We start from the raw sequence: 20926 nt of genomic DNA, 5'->3' as shown, positions 1-20926 counted from the left end.
CACAATTTCAGTCAGCAAGAAATATAACTTTATTTTCCTACAACTTAAATTAGTTTCTATCTCAAACACTAATTCTACCTGTATAGAGCATGGCATAGGCTCTATTCTTGCCTGTCTCAAATAGTCATGGGGTATACCCTCTCCTTGGGGCTTTGTCCAAAACGCAAGGCCCAAGACCTTCAATGTGAGACCCACCAACATCTATTTTTCCATTTCTTCCTTTCTGTCGCTACTCTTCCAAGGCACCCTGATGAAGGGCATCTATGAAAAACCCAGAGCTAACATCTTACTTAATAGTGAAAGACAGAATGCTTTTTCCCTAAGACCAAGAGAAAGACAAAGATGTCCACTCCCACCAGTTCTACTCAACATTGTCCTGGAGGTTCTAGCCAGGGCAAATAGCCAAGTAAATGAAAAATCATCCAGATTGGAAAGTAAAAAGCAAAACTATCTCTATTTTCAGATGATATGATCTCATACATAGGAAATCCTAATGAATCTACTAAGAACTGCTAGAGCTGATGAAACAATTCATAAGATTGCAGGATACAAAAATCAGTTGTATTTCTCCACACTAGCAATAAACAACCCCAAAATGATAATCATCAGACAAATGCAAATCAAAACCACAATGTGATATCACCTCACACCTGTCAGAATGGTTATCATCAAAAAGACCACAAATATTTAATAATAAAAGTTGGCAAAGATGTGGAGAAAAGGGAACCCTTGTACACTGCTGGTGGGAATGTAAATTGGTGCAGCCACTATGGAAAACAGTATGCTGGTTCCTCAAAAAACTAAAAATAGAACTACCATATGACCCAGCAATTCCACTCCTGGGTATACATCTGAAGAAAACAAAAGCAGTAATTCAAAAAGATACATACACCCAAATGTTCATAGCAGCATTATTTACAATAGGCAAGATATGGAAGCAACCTAAATGTCCATCAACAGATGAATGGATAAAGAAGATGTGGTACACACACACACACACACACACACACACACACACATATACGTACATACATATAATGAATTACTACTCAGCCAGAAAAAAGAATGAAATTTTGAATAAACTCACAGAAATGGAAAGTAAGTTAGTGGTTGCCTAAGTTTGGGGGGTTTGGATAGAAATTGGGAATGACTGCTAATGTTTATGAGGTTTCCTTTGGGGTAATGAAAATGTTCTAAAATTGATTGTGGTGATGGATGCATTACCCTGTGAATATACTAAAAACTATTGAATTCTATAGTTTAAATTTTTAAACTGTACAGTATGTGAATTATATCCCAATAAAGCTATTTAAAAAGTAAGCGGTTGATTGAGGATATTTCTGGAAATAAGAATAAAAAGTGATAGATTTACAGGAAGCAACACTATATATATTTCTTACCTCTAAAATTTTTCAGTATATTTGAATACACTGGACCAAAAGTCTAAAACTCTAGACTGTAATCACCAGATAACGACAAACTTCACATGAGACAAAAAAGAAGTCATTTCACACCTATGCTTAAGATTCTGCCATAGATTGAATCTCATTGATTCTAAGGAGAAAATGTGTCTCATTGATTCTAAGGAGAAAATGTGTTTACATTTTGATAGCTAGCTTGTAAGATGGTTGCCACAATTCCAAACCTTCCAACCCGACATGGCAATGTGCAGCAGAAAAAGAGGGTGCTTCATCCTGTGTGCCTCTTTTTAAGAGTAAGGAAACCTTTCCCAGGTTGCAGATTTCCCCTCATTCCTCATTGGTCAGAATTATGTCTCATGCTCCTTCCTAAATCAGACTTTGTGTGGGTGTGGGAAGGGATTGTTATAATTGACTCAGACCAGTCAGGATTTACCTGTGTCAAGAGGATGAGGAGTAGATATCAAAACAAAATCAAGACACTGCTGGCAAGGAAGAAGGAGGAAGGGATGTTGGGTGGGCACCAGTAGACCCTCCTATACACCAAAGACAAAAGAGAAACATGAATTTAAAACTTCATTGCACCTTCTTCACCTCAGAACAAGGTATGTGCCCTTCATTCTGTGCCAAGTCAAAATAAAGCAAGAATTTTATGGCCTCCTGGAGCTACTGGATTTCTCCAGGGACTTTTTCCCCCTCAAAAAGCAACCTTTACTTACTGGAAAAGGAGTTCCACGGCACACATTTTAGGAAGTCATCAGAAACTTAGTTCCAAGTCTTTGCTAGCACGTTAACAGTAAAAGCCACTGTTCCCTACCAGTGGTCCTTCACCATACAATTTTGGATGAATGCATAGTTATAGAACACTATCAGTTTCTTACTACTTGGGATTAGTGTCATTCAGTTACTTAACAAACGTTTATTAAGCACAGCTAACCCGGTGCCACACTAATGATGATTAACATCTACTGAATGCCTACTACATGCCAGGTACGGTAGCTATTACTACAGTTTTTATTCCACAGATGAGTGAGTTGTCAAATGGTTACGTATCTTGCCAGAGAACACAAAAGTAAGTAAGGTATGAATCACTATTTTACAGACAACAAAGGAAACTGAGACTTACAACAAGCCATTTGCCTGAGGATAAGTAACATAGGAGAGGAGCTGGCAGAATCAGGACTCGAACCAGGAGAGTCTAATTGCAAAGCTGGTGCTGATAAACTGCTGCACTGTATATTCATGGAGGATATTTTGTCTTAAAGGATGTAAATAAGTGTAGTTCATGCTCACCCATTTAGACAATGGCTTTCCAAATAATATATTCAAAAATCCATATTGATTTTTGTCTTAAAAAATGTAAATAAGTGTAGTTCATGCTCACCCAGTTAGACAATGGTTTTCCAAATAATATATTTTAAAAATCCATATTGATTTTTGTAAAACAGCTTCAAGAGAATGTCTTGATTATTCCAGATGCCACTCAAGTCTCAAACTTCCATCTAGATTTCTACTGCAAAGGTGGCTGTTCTGAGCCACTTATTTGCAACACACAGTTTACCAGATTTGTTTCTAATAACGGGTACCAGTTAGGCTTACTGGATTTAAAGACAAAAACTCTTCCTACTTATACATGCTGTATGTCAATAATATCTCAATAAAACTGGGGGGGGGAAGAACACTCTGCCTGATCCGTCAATATTATAGTTCAACTCTGCCAAGCAGGTGGTCAACTTAAAAGGATGATGGCATGTATTAAGGAGAATCAGGATCAGATTGTTGGAACACCAACTGTGTCAGAAAGGATCGACCAGTTTAACTAGATTTCTCATCCCTCACCAAGTCACTCCATAGTCAATAAGAGGAGATTGTCCCGTCTAATTATCAATGGTACTCTGACTTCCATTCTACTTGCTGACATCCCGTCAGAGTCTCCTTCCTCCAGGATGTCTTCCCAGATCCCTCTCATCAGAGTCGACTGGTGTTAAAACAATTTGTTATCTTTTTCTTCCTGTTGTGAGTTGAACTGTGCCTCCCAAAAATTCATATGTTGAAGCCCTAACTCCCAGTACCTCAGAATGTGACTGTATTTAGAGATAGGGCCTTTAAAGTGTGATTAAGTTAAAATGAGGCCGGTAGGGTGGGTCCTAATCCAACCTGACTGGTGTCCTTATAAAAAGAGAAAATTTGGACACACAAAGAGATGAGCACACACAGAAGAAAGACCATGTGAGGACACAGGAAGAAGGCCACCATCTGCAAGGCAAGGAGAGAGGTCTCAGAAGACACCAAGCCTGTCACACCTTGATCTTAGACTTCTAGCCTACAGAACTGTGAGAAAATAAGTATTCTGTTGTTTAAGCCACCCCGTCTGTGGGATTTTGTTATGGCAGCCCTAGCACACTAATATACTTCCCTATCTTATGAGACCCTCTGACGGAGAGTCCATGTCATATTCAACTTTGTATTTTTCACAAAACCTTGACCATTAAAGGCACTTTTAAAATGTTAATCTCATTATTATTACTGTTTTAAAATTTGCTTCAAATATCCTCATCCAAATGTAGATGCTGAGGCTCTGCAAGACCAATAAATAACAACGTAACATTCAATTACAAAAAATTTATGTAATATTCTGCTACGTGCTAGGTGTTTGATATACAAAGAGGAATAAGACTATTCCTACCCTCAAGGAATTTATTTCTAGTATTCTAGAAAGACATGTAAACGAATAATTGCAATTGTGCTTGACTAATTCCAGTGACAGCGTTAGAGAATGAGGAAGTAATGGCTTAGCAGGTATTTGAAGGCTACTTTGCTCATAAAACTGTCTTCACTCGTTTATTTCATGAGAGAAGCATGCATCTTATTTCTATGTGTATAGATGAGTCAGTGGGACACACCAGCCTGTTCTGCTATAGATCTTGCCACATCCAGATTAATCTGACAACGATGGTTCCACTAAAAGCAGTCCCTCTAGAACCGCCTGGTAACAAGCGTTTATTTCATGAGGATAAGAATGATTCTTTTCTAGCCACCACAACTGCTCAAGTGTTGTCACCTAGTGTCTTTATATCCACCCTTACAACAGAGAAGCAAGCTCAATTTAAACAGACAACTGCCTTGCTGGTTCAAGGTTTTGTTAGCTCAGCAGGAAGGGATGTTATGAATGCCAGAGATTCTTCGATGTTGTCGCTTTTGTTCTTTTTTGGTGAAGGAATGGTTAGGCCAGAGTAGTTGTCCGAATAGAGAACCTTTGTTGAAGGCTTTATAATTTGCTGCTATCTAAATAGTACATTTTAATCATCTAGAAAATGAGAGGGTTGAACAAGATCATCTCCAATGTCCCTTTCTGTTTTAAAATTCTTTGATTCTGTAATCAATAGCCTGATTTTTTAAATGTGAAAAAGCCTCAAGAAACCCTAGATAAGTCTCTAGCTTATTCATGCACACTTACAATTTATTCATTCAGGATTATATTACATAACAGTAGTAGTTACACATGATGCTAAAAACTAATTCATTCCTGAAATTCATTTAATTTTTACTGACCTTTGAATGTTTTTGATGTTCCATTTTAAAATTCCTCAGGGTATAGCTCAATATACTACATTATCTCAATATCTAAATATGTCATTAAGAAAAAAAAATTTTTTATTGATTCCAAGGATGATGCTCCTATATAAATGTCCTTTAAGAAGGACATTTCCCTGGGAAAAAAAAAAAGAGTTTTGGTCTCTACTACAAAATAACTTACTTTGAAAGCTAAAATTGAAGTATTTTTAAGACATTAAATACTTCCTTTCTTTAATGAGAATTACTATTCAGTGTTTATTTCATTTATAATAAAAGATCAGCTGAATTTCTTAATGCCAAAATAGTTTCTCCTAATGCTTTTAATTCTCACTGAAGCTCACTCAGACCCTTATCTCTGAGTGGAAATGTCACTAATTTCAGATAAAATTAATATATAATTCAGATGAACTGTAGTGGTTTCAAAATGGAAATCAAGGTACGTGGTTTACATTCACAGATCTCCTTTATGAAATCTGACATTGATGTGCCTCTTCATTCCTTCCTTCCTCTAGACCTCATTGTCTTCTCTCTCTAGCTCTCTTTTTTCTTCTCCTTTCTTTCACAGATTAAACTAAATAAATATAAAACTTAGATAGCTGTGACCTAGGTAGCCTATCCCAGAACAGTGTCATTGAAAGAACACAATCCAAAAACAAAAAGGAGTTCAAAAACAAGGCAAGTCCCTTACTTGTGCTGTTCAAATACCAAGAAGAGAACTCACAATTCACTTCAACACCTCTTAAAGTCCCCTGTATTCTCTCCCACGTCCTCACACATCCCATGTAGTTCCTTGCTTCTTTTTGAACAAGCCCCTAGAACACTTTTCACCCAACCCTAGCCCTCTTGTTCTTCTCTTGTACCCTTTTGGTCCCAATTCTTATCATAAAATTTCAAAAGAATCAGGTTGGTAGTTCATGTGTTAGTAATTTATGTTCAGTTACACCTTTCAAGTGCTTTATAGGGTATATGAAGAAGCAGAGACCCTACCCTTAAAAGCCTGCAGTTGAAGAGGGTAGACTCAACATTTGTTGGGTTTCTAGGTAAGTCAAGTGCTGTGTCAAGCACCATGGATGTAAAGATCCATAACAAGAGTGTCTGCCTTTAGGAAGCTGATAGCCAGTGTGGAGGTGGCCACGTGGAGAGATAACCATAATGCAATGTGATAGATGTTAAAATAAACTCTACAGAGAAAGTGCTATGGAGACCTGATAGAAATTCTTTAAAAATGACTCACTGTCCAGTACTCTTAGTTAATGATATTAGCTTTTTCCTTCTTATAGGAACTCCAATTTTGAAACAGTTCATTTTTTCTTTCCCACTTTCCCTACCTCTCTGCACTACTAGCCCCCAGAGTTTTACAGCTTCATTTTTATTTCTAGTAATAGCCTCCCAATACATGGTAGGCTGGGGCGGGGATGGTGAGAGAGAGGGGTAAAAAAAACCTGACACTTATCTCCCAGAGGAAAGAAATTTTGAAACTGCCAGAAACATGATAGAGTTGTCAGAACTACACGATTCAGCCCTGTGAACTATGAAATATGTGGTCTGGGGTTTTTTTGTTGTGTTTCATAGCAGTATCGTAATCAAAAATTTCACAAAGATTAAAAAAACTAAAACTCACCCCCATGTTCAAGTAATCTGTGTCTTCTCAACTATCGACTCACATTCTTCCAATGCCCTCTTCATCATATCTGACTCCTGCAAAGCCTTCCTAAGTGGGCTCTGCTCCAGTTTCTCCCAATTCTAATCCACTAACCTACTTCTAGGTTAATTATCCTAAATACTGCTTCATCATGTCACTCCATTTAAAAAACTGCAATAGCGACTTCCCTGGTGATGCAGTGGTTAAGAATTGGCCTGTCAGTGCAGGGGACACGGGTTCGAGCCCTGGCCCAGGAGGATCCCACATGCCACGGAGCAACGAAGCCCACGAGCCACAATTACTGAAGCCCGAGCGCCTAGAGCCCATGCTCCACAACAAGAGAAGCCACAGCAATGAGAAGCCCATGCACCGCAACAAAGAGTAGCCCTCGCTCACCACAACTAGAGAAAGCCCACGCAGCAACAAAGACCCAACACAGCCAAAAATAAATAAATAAGTTTATAAAAAATAGGAATAATAGTTGCGTTGTTTAAAAAAATTTTTTTAAATAAATAAAAAACTGCAATAACACCCCAATGTTTATAGGATAAAGTTCAAATTTTTTAGCTTCACATAAAGGGTCTTGAAAATTTGGCCCAAGCTATCATCTTTGCAACCTTATTTCTTTTTACCCCTAACTCAATCATATGCTCTAGTCCAGGGGTGCCAAGCCCTGGTACCCATCCGTGGCCTGTTAGGAACCGGGCCGCACAGCAGGAGGTGAGTGGCGGCCGAGGGAAGCTTCATCTGCCGCTCCCCATCGCTCCCCATTGCTTGCATTACCGCCTGAACCATCCCTCCCCCCACCGCTCCCCACCCTGTTCGCAGAAAAATTGTCTTCCACTAAACCAGTCCCTGGTGCCAAAAAGGTTGGGGACTGCTGTAGTCTAGTCAACTCAAATTCTCAGCCTCTCCAAGAAACATCTCTTGATTTATCTGCTTAGTAACCCTTTTTCTGAGAACTGCTTCTCCCTTCCAACAACATGGTTACAATCACCGTGTCCTTACAAGGTAACCCTGACTGCCATTGGTGATTGATCCAAGGGTGACACCTGACCCAAGCTGGCTGAATGAGTTCTTTCCCTGAGGAATTTAGAATGGAAACTGAGATGCTTAGTCTAGCTGTCCTTTCCTTCCATGTAGACCAGAAAGAATTAAGAGCTGATCTGTAGTAAGAAATGAAGTAGATATATAGAAGCAAAGACAAGAGATAAAAAGGAAGGACTACAGTCACGGTCCATTCTGTTCATCTAACCGAGCTGCATCCTGCCCTTGGGCCCCAAGAGTCATTGCTGCAATCATAATAATAAATTACCCCCCTTGCTTAGGTTATCTTAGATAGATTCTGTTACTTGCATCCCAAAAGAGTTGTAATTAATCTAATCATATTTGCATTTTACAGCAAATGTGTCCACAACGTGGAAAGAGGATGGGCTAATAAGAGAAGAGAACAGAGGCAATGAAACCAGTCAGAAGGCCATTGGAAGGATCCAGGAACAGGATTTAGTGATGACTGGATGTGGGAGGTGAGGAAGGGAGGTCAGGACTGAGAATGACCCGAAGGCTGTATGATGGGTGGAAAGTAAGAAAGAGAATACTAAAGAATTTGGGGGATGATACTGAGCTCAGCTATGCATGAGAAAATTTATATGGAAGCACCTAGCACAATTCCTAGGACACAGTAGATGGTCCATACATGTCAGTGTCCTAGGTCCCTTCTCCCACACCCTTACGTTTTATTTCCCCTGTTAGTCTGTAAGCTCCTACAGGGCAAGGATTACACACTACTGTATACTTCTCCCTTGCTCTCACAGTGACTACTCAGGTCCTGGTACACTATAGACACTCATTAAATATTTGTTGATTTCATTGATTTTATGCAAGACAATTTTGTTTTGATTGCTTATAATAATATATCTTGTCAAACTGAAGAGTCTGAATAGTATTGTATAGACCTGCTTTTTTAGACAAAGAATTGAAAAAATGCTTTCCTCACTGTAATCTTGTTTGATTTTGGAATGGTCTTTAAAAAGTCTGAATTCTAATAAATGATCATTTTCTTTTTGATGAGTAAGAAATAAATAAAGGGCTTCCCTGGTGGCGCAGTGGTTGAGAGTCCGCCTGCTGATGCAGGGGACACGGGTTCGTGCCCCGGTCCGGGAGGATCCCACGTGCCGCAGAGTGGCTGGGCCCGTGAGCCATGGCCGCTAGGCCTGTGCGTCCGGAGCCTGTGCTCCGCAACGGGAGAGGCCACAACAGTGAGAGGCCCGCGTACCGCAAAAAAAAAAAAAAAAGAAAGAAAGAAAGAAAATCCAGACACAAAAAGAATAAATAAGTAAGCTTTTCATTTATAAATATGTATAAATCTGAAAATGCTTAGTAAACATCTATGCACAATACTTAAAGATAAATCTGAAAGCTGAATACAAAGCCTGACTCCTAATATAAAAACAAACTAATTAAAGCCAAGGATTTAGAATTTGAAACAACTCCTGTTGTTGAATCTCAATATCTATCTCAGATATAAGGAGAAAACTTTTAGAGCATTAATTCTTTCTTAATTCTCTATACAAAAGATTATTCTTATTATCCAATATATATTATCTCTCTATAAATTATCTATATATTTAATATATCAACTGTATGTAATATATAACTATCATATAATAATAGATTATCTAATATATTTATATATAAAATCTAATATATATTATCTATGTAGAGAGAAAATGTAAATGTGGCAAATATATTGAAATTAAATACTTTTTATCTTACCTAATTCCACTGCCATGGAGATATACAATCAACCCAAGAAAGTCATGACTGGACAGCTTTTATTAACCTGAGTTGAAGAGGAGAGATGAGCCATGGTCTATGCAGAGCTGCTGTATTTGGCCAGTATACCTGTGCAGACCCCTGGGCATTGATGGAAAAGAACACAACCTGAGAAAGAACTCTCTGATGTGGGAAATGTAGGCCACCCTATATAAAGTGTGATCTGAGATGCAATGAAATGCTCACCTACCATGGTGTCCCAAATTCCACCCGTGGGAGCATTCTTTTGAGTTAAGAATATTATCTCTGGGAGACTTCTGTTAAAATGCACATATTCAGTAAAAGTGATAAAGCATTGACTTGCTGATACCTATAAATTCATTGTCATGATTCGTTTGTTTTAATAACTCCCTATCACCTAACAGAGAACCATGTTTTGGTCCTTCGGGCTCTACCTACCTCTCTCAACCTCATTTTTTGCCATTCTACTCTTCCCAACAAACGCTTCCCTCTATCTCCATGGCTGGTGCGTTTTCAGTCCTTCAGGTTTTCAAATTAAATGTGATCTCTAAGAAAAGCCTTCCCTCACCACTCAAACCAAAGCAGGGCCCCACTCTATCAGAGCTCTCCTCAGAGCACTACTAACAATATGTTATTCTTTTACCTTTTTTCATTTATTTGTTGGTTACCTGTCTCTCCCTAGGAGCTTCAGGTCAACGACCTTGAGTACATTTTTCTCCATTATAATCCTAGCCCTACATAGTGCCAAGCACATAGTAAAGGCTTGATAGATATTTGTTAAGTAAGCAAATAAATGATAAAGTGATATAACACTTCTAGAAGTTTGTATCAAAAGTATCAAAAGACCTTAAAATGTTGACACAGAGTGATCAAATAATTCTTCTAGGACTTTATCTTAAAGAAATAATTGGAAATGTAAAGATTTATACACAGATATTTCATCACAGACTTGTTTATACAAGGAAAAACTGGATCTGAATGTCCAGAAATAAGAAAAGTATTAAATAAGTGACATTTTAAAAGAATACTTAATGCCATGATAAAATGCTCATGATATAACAGTAAACAGAAAAATCAGGATAAAAAGAGTTTATACAGTGCGATCTCAATTTTGCAAACAGTAAAAGAGTATAAATGCATAGGAAAGAATTGTTATATGTAGCAATGTACCAAAATATTAATGGCACTTATCTATAGGTGATGGATAAGTGGCTTTTATTATTAATGATATTCTATATTTTTAAAAATTCTCTACAATAAATATGTATTGCTTTTATAAGTGGATGAAAGCAATACATTTTAAAATATAAGCGTAAACACCTAATGTGTGAAAAACTAATTACTGTGCTAATTATTGAAGGATTCAACACTTTTGAATGAATGATCAACACTTTTCCCACTCTCCAGAGGTTTGTAATTTATGACGTAAGTAAACTTATTTCCAAAACCAAATGGGATCTGGCAACTGGAGCCATTAGCGGGTCAGGAAGAGGATGGATGAAGACGAAAAAATGGTGAGATTGGGTGAGGCAGGGTGCGGCAGCACAAAAGAGAAGGGAAACAAGAAGGGAGATGAGGGAACCTGGAGGATAAACTTCAACTATTTTCATCCTTTCAGCAAATACTTACTGAGTGCCCACTGGGCCAGGTATTTTGCTAGGCCATAGTATTTCAAAGATGAATAAAACATAGTTGCAGCCTGCCCTGAAATTACAGTGGAGCAGGCTGGTAAGAAAAGCAATTATATTAGAGCTCTATTATATAATTATTAACAAGATATTCTGTGAGTATAGACAAGGGGCACCTAGCTCACATCAGAATGGATGCGGTCAAAAAACACTTCTAAGGGAACATAAACTCATGCTAACTCCCAAAGGACAAAATATAGAATTCCAGTCAGCTGAGACAAAACACAAACAGAAGCATGAAACTGCATGGCTATCAGGAGCCTTTAATCTGCATGTAGCCCTAACTAGGACCCCAGGTATCTGCTAGAAGTGAAATGTCATTTGCTCTGGGCTCCATACGAAATGCAGATGCCTAAATGAATGGCAATTTTGCAACATTCCCTGAACAAGCCTTTATTGTGTAAATCCAGATGTAATTAATGTTTGTGGACAGACTAGTATGTCTCAAGTATTTTAACCTGTTATTTCTTTTTTTTTTTTTTTTGGCTGCACTGTGCAGCATGCGGGATCTTAGTTCACAAACCAGGGATTGAACCGGCGCCTCCTGCAGTGGAAGCGCAGAGTCTTAACCGCTGGACCACCAGAGAAGTCCCAAACTGTTATTTCTTTTATACTCTAAGAGCTAACAAAGCTCTTTCTCTGGACAAACAGCATGTCAGGGTACTTGACTACAGGAGGCAGCTGGTCTGGAGCAGCCAGACATAGCAGCAGATCTGGAGGGCAGAGAAAAGACTTTCTTTCATTTCTATTGCCAGCCCTTTTTCTTCAAGAAAGAGAGGAATCAAGTTGATTTAGTATACTGGGTACATTGTACAATCAATACATCACTTGTTTTTATGTCTCAATCTTCTCTCTTTGAAGGGCATTTAAATTCAGCTTGGTGGGATTATGTGGGCTAAGCTCTGATGACTTAGTTTCTCACCCCTTTGCCTCATGGGATACAACAGGGCTACCCTTACATCAAAGCCTGGAAGTAAAGAACTGGAGAATCTGCAGCCACTGACCCTGCTCTCTAAAATCGTAAGATCTCATGTGGACCATAGAAATATATGAAACAATTGCCATAAACATCAAATGAATAAATATTTAGTAAATTAAAAAGTAATAAAATATTTATAGTTTACCAGAAGATCCTCTAGGCCACTTTTTTTTTGCTTTACTTTTTTATGCCTTAATCTAAAGCCTAAATCCTGAATGGGCTTTTAAATCTCATTTTGAATAATTCAGAGTTTGGGTAAACAACCCATAATGTCAATATGCCAATGTAATAGCTAAAGAAGCATTCTCACAAAGTAATATATTAAAATCAATTCAGTAAGCTCCCAGAAAGGGAATCTACTATATGTTTAACCTCTCCATACTAAATATACTACATGACTCATGTACACCTATTGATTAAATTTATGTCTAGCCCAATTGTCACTTTTCTCACTAGATTTAGGACCTTTAGAATATGTCTACATAAACATTATAAAGAATATGTATTTCCTATTCTTTGAGGATGGCATATCCAGATACAGAATATTAGATTACAAGCACAAAATAGGTATTATGTTCAAAATAAAGAGAATATTCAACTGATTTGTCAAGTATACACTTATTCTGGTTGGTTGTCAATGAAGTGTCAACATCTTTAAAAGAGGGAATTTTGAAAAAAGGAAATAAAATTTATACACAGACAAAATATTCAACTTCAAAGAAGAGCAAACTAAAATAATAATAAAGATCATTTTATTAGTAAAAGATGGTTGCTGATGACAGGTTGTTTTAGACTTTCTACCACGTTATGGTGTCAACACTCAAATTTTTCTTTGAGTAATTTCCCCTTCCTTATTCCAGTGATCTTGGAGGGATTGACAAACACACTTCTCCTGTCTGCCTCCCCCTTGGATGAGCACATGACACAGGCCTGATGAATCAGAGTCCTTCCCCAGGACTGATATTTGAACAAAAGTGGGAAGTTCTCTCATTCCACACTTTTCACTGACTTTGGACCAACATAAGCCTGGAGTTGCTTATTGGCCAGCTTCTCCAGTTGTGTGGAAAAAGTCCATTTTCTCTGTAGGAGAGAAGGGGCCAACAAGTAGAGGAAAACAAAGGGGAGATAGTGTAAGAGAGAGAGAAAAGGAGAAGGGAAAAAGAGATCTGACCTAATAGTATCATTGATGCCACTTAGTAAAGCCCAAAGTTAGTTCAATGCCTATATTTTCTCCAGTACGTGAACAAGTAAATTCCCTTTTTTCGTTTAAACTAGTTTAGGTTAGGCATTTTGATTTGCAATTAAGATCACCAATATAGTGCCTCTCCAATTTTAGTGACAATATCCACTATTATGGAGAAATAATTATGCACATGTAATTGCTATGCATTACTATTAGATTTTCTTTTGGTCTTATGCAACAGAAATATGACTACAGTTTCTTAACTAAATATGGGTTAATTTAGTCTTGTAACAAGAATTCCAGAGGAAAGAGTCCAGAGCTGGTACAGATGTTCAAGAAAATCACCAGCTGCTTCTAGCTTCCTGTTCTACCATCTTAACTTGTAGCCTTCATCCTCAAAGTTGCAAGAAGGCTGCTCTACTTATAGTCAAGGAGAAAGGAAGGGAAAAAGGGAAAGATGTGTGCCAGCTGGTTCCTTTTAATTAGTGAAACAAAATTGTTTCTAAAAGCTCAACCCAGCTACCTTCATAAACCAGAACACAGTCCTAAAGACATACCCAGCTGCAAGAGAGTCTGAGGAAATGAGGTTTTATAACAACTCACATCTCTATCAAACAAAGTCTTTTATTAACAAAGATGAGAAGGAATATTGAGTAGGTTTTATTTCAGTGGCCTTATAAGTTGGTACAGCATTTGTGGAAAGCAATTTTTTTTATTAAGAAGTTAATCGTTTATTATTTATTTATTTATTTTATTTGGCTGCGTCAGGTCTTAGTTGTGGCACACTGGATCTTCGTTGAGGCATGTGGGATTTTTCATTGCAGTGCACAGGCCCTTCATTGCAGCACACAGGCTTCTCTCTAGCTGTGGCGTGTGGGTTTTCTCTTCTCTAGTTGAGGTGCACAGGCTCCAAGGTACGTGGGCTCTGTAGTTTGTGGCACGCAGGCTGTCTAGTTGAGATGCGTGAGCTCATGCAGCATGTGGGATCTTAGTTCCCTGACCAGGGATCGAACCTGCATCCCCTGCATTGTAATAAGAATTCTTTACCACTGGACCACCAGGGAAGTCCCTTGAAAGCAATTTAGACTAACTATAAAAGTATTCATACCTGTGATCTAATGTACTGCTTCTGGGAATTTATTCTGAAATAATTCAGAATATGAAAAGCTATAATTATAAAGATATTTATATTAATGATCTTAAAAATAGAGAAAAAATCTGTATAACAACTATAATATCCAAAAGTAAGGAAATAATTATGAAAATTATAGTAAGTTTGCAGACTGTACATTGTACAGGCAACAAAAGTTATAGTTCTTAAGACTGAAACAATATGGGGAAATGTTTAGGATATAATAAGTAAAAAAATTGACTACATGATTTTATGTACACTAAAGTTTTATGTACATTAAAAATTGCAAAGGAGGGACTTCCCTGGTGGTGCAGTGGTTAAGAATCCGCCTGCCAGTGCAGAGGACATGGGTTCGAGCCCTGGTCTGGGAAGATCCCACGCCGTGGAGCAACTAAGCCTGTGCGCCACAACTACTGAGCCTGAGCTCTAGAGCCTGAGCTCTGCAACAAGAGAAGCCACCACAATGAGAAGCCTGCGCACTGCAATGAAGAGTAGCCCCCTCTCAGTGCAACTAGAGAAAGCCTGAACACAGCAACAAAGACCCAACACAGCCAAAAATAAATAAATAAATTTATTTTTTTTAAATTGCAAAGGAAAAAATTACTGAAAGAAAATATACCAAAATGTTAACAGTGGTTATATTAAACTATTAGGGTTATAATTTATTTTTCTTCTTTCCTCTGAGTTACAATTTTAATTTTTTCCTTTACTTTAATAATAAATTAATAATTAGAACATTTATTTTTAAATCAATTAGTTTTATCAGCATATCTATCTATTCTTTGAAGTACCTCTCAGATATATTAGATACATTCTCTGTCAGTTGATACTATTCTAGTGTTCCCCATTGTTCAGCATAACACTGAGATCAAAATGGTACCAAATAGATATTGCTGGCAGATTATTAGCAGCTTTTTTTTTTTTTTTTTGCATTACGTGGGCCTCTCACTGTTGTGGACTCTCCCATTGCGGAGCACAGGCTCCGGACGCACAGGCTCAGCAGCCATGGCTCACGGGCCCAGCCGCTCCGCGGCATGTGGGATCTTCCCAGACCGGGACACGAACCCATGTCCCCTGCATCGGCAGGTGGACTCTCAACCACTGTGCCACCAGGGAAGCCCTAGATGATTATTTTTAAACAGTATTTTTAAACAGTATTACCAGTGTATTAATCCAAGTTCTCCAGAGAAACAGAATCAATAGGATATATTTATAGAGAAAGAAAGAGATATAAGAAATTGCCTCATGCAATTATGGAGGCTGGCAAGTCCAAAATCTGCAGAGCTGATGTCCCCATTCAAGTCCGAAGGCCATTAGGCAAGAGAATTCTCTCTTACCAGGGGAGAGTCAGCCTTATGTGATAGTCAGGCCTTCAGCTGATTGGATGAGGCCCACACACATTATGGAGAGCAATCTTCTTTATTCAGTCTACTGTTCTAACTGTTAAATCAGTTAAATCTCATCCAACACCTCACAGAAACACCCAGAATCATGTTTGACCAAATATCTGGGCACCCCATGGCTCAGTCAAGTTGACATAAAATTAACCATCACAAACAGTTATAGGCTAATCCAAATATATTTCACACGTTAGACTAATGTATGTGTTTTTAGATCACCTATGCTTTTCTGTTTTCTGTTTGTGTGTTTATACATTTTGCATTTGCCCAGCAGGACTTTACCTCCATGCCTTTGCTCATTCTGCTCCCTCCACCTAAATGCTTCTCCTGTCATTGCCACATTTCTAAATCCTGAGTATCTTTAGGCCCTGTTCAAATTTCACATCTTTCATGAAGCCTTCTCTGATTCCTCCTGCCTTCACACCCTCTACCCCAACCACTCCCCACACACACATCAAACTAGAAGTAACTTTTCCTTCTCAACACCCATAGTGCCCTGACTCTGCTTCTCTAATGGCATGTTCCACATCTACCTTGTTTTACAGATTTCTATGAATAGGCTTTTTTAGACGATAAATTTCTTAAGAATTCATGTCCAATTCAGTCTTGAATCTCCTGAATATCTAACACTGAATAGTTGTTCAACATTTATTTGTTGAACTAATACATTTTATATATTTTCCTTACAACTAAAAGAGTCAGGAATTTCTTGGTTAACAAATAATTCAAAGACAAATTTCCAAAAAAGTAATAGAGTTCAAGAAATTGTCTCTTGATAAATCCATGCATTGAGTCGTGTAGGAAAAACACACCTTTAGCTGGTTAGAATCTTCAGTCACTTTATAACAACTATGTTCTATATATTTAAATATAATTTTAAGTATTAATTGTCAAATTCACTTAATGCAAAGTATTGGGGAATTGTTTTGATTATAGTAGTATTTTTCCTTTACTGCCACTTTTCCCACATTTGAAGTCTGAAGCAGTTAATCCTTTCATTATTCATCCTTATTAAATATGTTTAGTTATTGCACTTGCTCTTTGGGTAAAGGCATAAGTTGAACAAAACTATAATTTAGCTGGTCAACCATGGAATGTGCTGTTCCTCACACTTTAGAGAAGTCACATCATCTTTCTGTTACATTATTTCTGCAGGATCCCATAGAATCGACAGATCTCCAGCCACAACTGTATCTGTGAGTGCCTTCCTTGAATTCGGATTTCACTACAATTAGTACATTTGACTACTGGTATTTAACTAATCTCTCAGATTTGTCAAAATTTTCAAAGCCTTTCTTGTTTCTCCCTCTAGTGGTCAATAACATACATTGAAATGGAAAACCAGACGAGTGATCTTAAACGTGGGCGAAAGGTAGGGGTGAACATTCAATTTTGGTGTAAGTAAATGTGAAATGTATTCAAATCTACGTTTCATAATCTGAGAAAGGTTTATTTGGGATACAGCTTCCTTAGACACCACACATAAATATTCTTTATACTTATATTCTGAATAACTTCTATTTCTATTTTATACTAATAATTTTTAGACGTTCTGTATAATTAATTTCCTATTCCAGAAATTAGGTCCAGAAATAATTTGGTTTTCATACCAAATTATCTGATATATTTGAGTAATAAGTACATTACTAGATAATTTTAATTTTTTTTAATGTTTCCTTAATAGGATAAACCTTCTTCCTCCACCCCCCCTTAATTTGCATTGGCTCCTTGCCATATGTAATGTTTCCTCTTTCAACCTCTAATTTCTTACTTATAAAACATTATGAAAAACTTGTTTAATTAGAAATAAATTTTAAAATTCCATGATACTGGGCTTCCCCGGTGGCGCAGTGGTTAAGAATCTGCCTGCCAATGCAGGGGACACGTGTTTGAGCCCTAGTCCAGGAAGATCCCACATGCTAAGGAGCAACTGAGCCCATGCGCCACAGCTACTGAGCCTGTGCTCTAGAGCCCATGCTCCACAACAAGAGAAGCCACCACAATGAGAAGCCCACGCACTGCAACGAAGAGTAGCCCCTGCTCGCCAAGACTAGAGAAAGCCCGCGTGCAGCAACAAAGACCCAACATAGCCAAAAATTTTAAAAATGAAATTAAAAAATTTATTTAAAAAACAATCCCATGATACTTTTGTGAAATAATGAGATGGTCAAATGTGAATGAGATAAAGAAGGAATGTATGTGTGTGTAATAAATTCTGATTTCAGAAGTGAAACTATGGTCAAGCACTTCTGAATGGAAAAACTTCTAATTTTTTAAAATGTATTTATTAAAAGTAGTACATAGTGAATCACCTTAAAAGGAATACTGTCAAATATTATGATATAGAAATTGGCCTGCTCTGCCAAGATTCACAAAATAGTACTCCTGTTTAAGAAAAGATCATTTTATTAAAAATAGTGTTACCAGATAACTTGTCATCCAAATCAGGACACTTTTGAGACTGGAGAAGACACTATTAATAATGTGGGACAACAGGTATAAACTGTGATCGTTCCAGGAAAATTGGAGCATTTGGTCAGTCTAATGATCTCTAATTTATTAAAAATATTAATTGTTTAATTTATTAAAAACATAAAGCAAATTGTAGCAGTCCTTTTACTAAGAAGGTTATGGTGAGTCATGCAGATTTATTTGCTTTAGGCTAAAGTTATCTCTTCTAAGATAACTCAAGGACCAAAGACCCTTTTAGTAGGCTGGCATCTCCTCCATGGCCCTTTAGGTAACGTGGGGCAGGCACTCAACAAGAACCCCTTTCACCAGGAGTGACCCAGCTCTTTCCCGACCTCTGAGCTAGCTCCAGCCTGTCTCCAGCTGCCCCAGGGCTCAGCCTTCATTCTAAGGACACTGCTCACCATGACCCTGGTGCCACAGCACATTGTGCCTCCTGACACTGCCTTTCTGCTCCCCAGCTACCATTAACACCCTTGCTCCCACTGAGGGACCACCAATCCACACATGCCTGAACTGCCTGGGACTTTGTGCTGCCATGAAAAGGCCTTCTGTTCTACCATCTCCTCAGAGTTTTACACACTTCACTTTTAGTGCAAGACTTCATCCTTTACCAAGCTTTGGCATGAAGGAAGGAAATGAAAAGAGTTGTTTTATCCTTAAAAAGAGGTTAATAACATTAGGCAATTCCTTTAGGCTTATTAAGTCACGAGTCAAGCTGACTATGGAAAATTTAAAGAAATATTCTGTAATGTTAACTATAAAAAGCTACTGAACCCTAGCCTAGCAAATTTTGAGAAAGAATTTCTAAGGATGCCAAGAACACATTTTTGAAAAGGGCTACAATTTTTTTTCCCTAAAAAAGTAAAATACAAGGACCAGGTGACAGTGAAACAGGAGGAAAGGAAGCAAGACACAACCCTTAAAGAATGACATAGCCGTTGTGAACATGACATAAACTGGTTAGAACTGACTAGGCCCAAGGGGGCTGAAGGTTCGACTTCCAGTAGACATTGAGCCTTATTATGTGCTCATTGTAATACATTAGCATATGCTAAATACACACCCACAGGTGCCATGACAATTCCAAGGCCAACCATAAATGGTCAAAAAGTGGGCAGTGGCCCAATTCCTGGTAATCCCCACCCCTTCCCCAAAATAGTTGGAATAATCCTCCCACTCAGCCTATGAAATTACACAGCCCATAAAAACTAACCACCCCATATTTTGGGGCAGCTCTTGCCTTTTGAGACTGACTACATTCTGTCTGTGGAATGTGTATCTAAATAAAGCTACTTCTTACCTATCACTTTGCCTCCTGCTGAATTCCTTCTGCACTGAAACATAAAGAACCTGAGCTTCATTAAGTCCTGAGATCAGGTGTGTGATCTCAATTAAAAGACAGCAGGTTCGAGTCCCAGCCTGTGGGTTCAATGCCCAATCTGAATTTTGGCTGGGTTCGAATCCCATTTGAGTTGTGCAGTTTTTTGTTTTTTGTTTTTTTTTTTTAAAGAAGATGTTGGGGGTAGGAGTTTATTAATTTATTTATTTTTGCTGTGTTGGGTCTTCATTTCTGTGTGAGGGCCTTCTCTAGTTGTGGCAAGCGGGGGCCACTTGTCATCGCAGTGCGCGGGCCTCTCACTATCGCGGCCTCTCCTGTTGTGGAGCATAGGCTCCAGATGCGCAGGCTCAGTAGTTGTGGCTCACAGGCCTAGTTGCTCCGTGGCATGTGGGATCCTCCCAGACCAGGGCTTGAACCCGTGTCCCCTGAATTAGCAGGCAGATTCTCAACCACTGCGCCACCAGGGAAGCCTGAGTTGTGTAGTTTTAACAGCAATTTTGTCTCCTACAGAGGTTGATGTATATGGCAATCAGATCTGTCTATTATGGAGGGTGACTTCCTCTCCAGCAAGCAATCTGCTCATCATATGCACTTGATGTGTAACAGGCATCCCAAATTCCACATGAGCAGAACAGAAGCCATCATCTTCCCCACAAACCACCATTCTCTTTTTCCATTCTTCTTTTACTAAATAAACTGCATCACCACCCAGCCAGATGGAGAACCAGAAATTCAGGAGTCATCTTTGACTCCTCCCTCTCCCTTACCCTCAGATTCTATCAATCCTCCATCAAAATGCTTCTCAAACCCACTGCCTTTGTTCTATCTTCACAACACACATCCTGGCAGGTCAGTATCATTTTTCACAGTGGAGTCTCCACTATTGCCCCTCTCCAATCCATTCTCTACCCAACAGGCACATAAATGGTATTATGAGCTAAATTGTGTACCCCAATTTCATATGTTGGAATCCTAACCACCCCCCTTCAGTACCTTAGGATGTGACTGCATTTGAGACAGGGCCTTTAAAGAGATAATTAAAGGATGTTAACTAGACTTGTGGTGATCATTTTGCAATATATACAAATATTGAATCATTATATTGTACACCTGAAACTAATATAATGTTATATGTCGATTATATCTCGATTTTTAAAAGAAATTCCTAAATGCCAAAAAAGAGGCAATCAAGTTAAAAGGAGACCATTATGGCAGGCCCTAATCTAAACTGACTGGTGTCCTCATAAAAAGAGAAAATTGGGGCACACAAAGAAACACAAGGGGCATACACACAAAGAAAT

At 38.3% G+C, this 20926-nt stretch overlaps 1 protein-coding gene across 5 annotated transcripts in view; it reads right to left on the bottom strand.

Moving 5' to 3' along the window:
- NUBPL (NUBP iron-sulfur cluster assembly factor, mitochondrial) overlaps positions 1-20926 on the bottom strand; it is a 351028-nt gene that overhangs the window by 275544 nt on the left and 54558 nt on the right. The window contains exon 1 of one of the 5 annotated variants that reach the window (XM_081229692.1): positions 9412-9432. The exons of the other annotated variants lie outside the window; for them this stretch is intronic. The gene's annotated coding sequence lies outside the window, so the exon portion shown is untranslated. Of the gene's footprint in view, positions 1-9411; positions 9433-20926 lie in introns of those variants that run through there. 5 annotated transcript variants of the gene reach the window in all.

The sequence above is a fragment of the Mesoplodon bidens genome (genome assembly GCF_964165515.1).
Source record: "Mesoplodon bidens genome assembly, chromosome: 3".
Taxonomy (NCBI): Eukaryota; Metazoa; Chordata; class Mammalia; order Artiodactyla; family Ziphiidae; genus Mesoplodon; species Mesoplodon bidens.
Note: the sequence above shows the minus strand (reverse complement) of the source record. Positions and strands in the feature narration are given on the sequence as shown.